We start from the raw sequence: 2138 nt of genomic DNA on the forward strand, positions 1-2138 counted from the left end.
TGCTTATTGCCAAAAACATCCTGCTTCCCAATTATTAAGTCCTTGTGTAAAGTGTCTCTCTCTTCTGGTCAACATTATTTCACACTAATTTCAACATGCCATCTTCCCCCTCTGTGGATGACCAATAGCTAGAGTCATTCCTGTTTCTGCTCATGTTTTACCACCACCACCCCACATGCAAAGTAACATTTGAAATGTAAATTCCTCCCATCTAAAGTTTAGCTTCCTTTCAAAGTCTACTTCAAGTTCTACACCCTATATGAAGTCTTTTCTATTATTCCTACACATAATCATTTCATCTATCTAGTTTCTATTTTGACGTAGTGCCTAAGGCATTTGACTGCTAAACAGAAGGTTGGTGGTTCAAACCCACCAGACATTCCATGGAAGGAAGACTGGGCATTCTACTTCCGTAAAGATTTACTGCCTCAGAAACCCAAAAGGGGTCACCAGGATTCGGAATTGACTCAAAGGCAGTGAGTTTTTTTGTTTGTTTGTTTTTTGGTTTGAGCTTTCTATTTTATCTAATGTAACACCTAGGCTTACATCTAATATATATGGCTTACATGTAGGCTTATATCTAATATCTAATATATATAATATAATAAATGACTCTTATCACAGAGGTAAGAAAGTTGGCCAAAGTGCCATGGTTTAGCAATCAGGATTTTGCTGAAAATTTCCCACATGTGATAGACTTACAAATAAAAACTTAGAACGTGAGGGTTGTAAAGGTAATTTAAATAAGTTTTAAGCTAAACATCTAATGAATGATTAATCATCTCACTTCTCTAACATTCCTTCCCATCAAAGAAATTCACAATAACTTCTTGTAATTAAAAACCCTGTGTTTCCCAAATTAACCCATCTGTTTGGGTACAGCTTTGATAACTAGAAACAAACTTTTTGAGTAAAACATCTGTCACCCTTTAGCTCACACCCATTAATTTTAGTACTCCGCCTTGGAATCACATATATTTGAATATGCTTATCACCTCCCTCTCCCCTTTAAATATGTAAAAATATTCTCTTTTATGAACTGAATATGTACAGTTCTTTCCATTGTATTTCATATGATATAGATTTTAAACTTCTCACTTTCTTGGTCTTTCTTTTGCCCATGAATGGCATTTCCAAGTATGACTTCTCAAAAGAAGTGTAACTTCATACATTTCACACTTACCAGTGGAGAATATAGCAGGAAAACCACATTTGCTTTTTTGGATGCCATAAATCAATGAAGCTGTGACAGTAGGGTAGCTAGATCAAACAATATCAACATCCCATTAGTAAAAATATTCCAAGTAAATGGTATAACTTCACTACACATTTGCCTTTCACTTTTATATATATGTAACACTCTAAGATTTCCACCTTACAAAAAGAAATTAAAAAACAGAATTTTTAAATACTATTAATACATTAATTATTTAAATTATCACCAATCCTGCCCAGAAATCAAAATATTTATGCTATACAAAGCCTACTGCTTTAAGAAAATCAGCTCAGTTTTATAATCAAAATAGTCTGAAGTAAAAATATTTAAATACTGGCATAATCCATTCATTTCATTTGCTACTCTCTAATGCTAGTGTGCATAATATGAGATTAGATAGTGTTCTACTTTCTGTGGGAAAAGGTCAAATAAAGACAAAAGGAAAGATTATCCCCAAAATAAAAATCAAAACAATGTTTTAAATACAAATAAAGATTTGTACCTTGACATATTACTTTGCAGTATTTCAAGGAGAAGAAATGTTAAACAGAAAATAAAACTTTTTTTAAAAAAATAAGTACTTTATCATCAAGAAACCATTGAAATGGTATGGTGCATCTTCAAAAAGCTAAAAATAGAAATATCTTATGATACAGCAATCCCACTCCTAGGTATATATCCTAGAGAGAGAAGAACAGTGATGCAAATAGATGCACATCTATGTTCACTGCATCATTATTCACAACAAAAAAAAAAACACAGAACCTACCTAAGTGCCTGTCAGTGAATGAATTTTGACACATACATACAATGGAATGCTACATGATGATAAAGAATCATGATAAGTCCATGAAACATAACATGGAAGAATCTGGAGGACATTATTCTGAGTGAAATAAGCCAAACACAAAAGGACAAATAT

Source organism: Orycteropus afer, unplaced genomic scaffold (assembly GCF_000298275.1).
Source record: "Orycteropus afer afer isolate SDZICR_OR568_19922 unplaced genomic scaffold, OryAfe1.0 scaffold00171, whole genome shotgun sequence".
NCBI lineage: Eukaryota > Metazoa > Chordata > Mammalia > Tubulidentata > Orycteropodidae > Orycteropus > Orycteropus afer.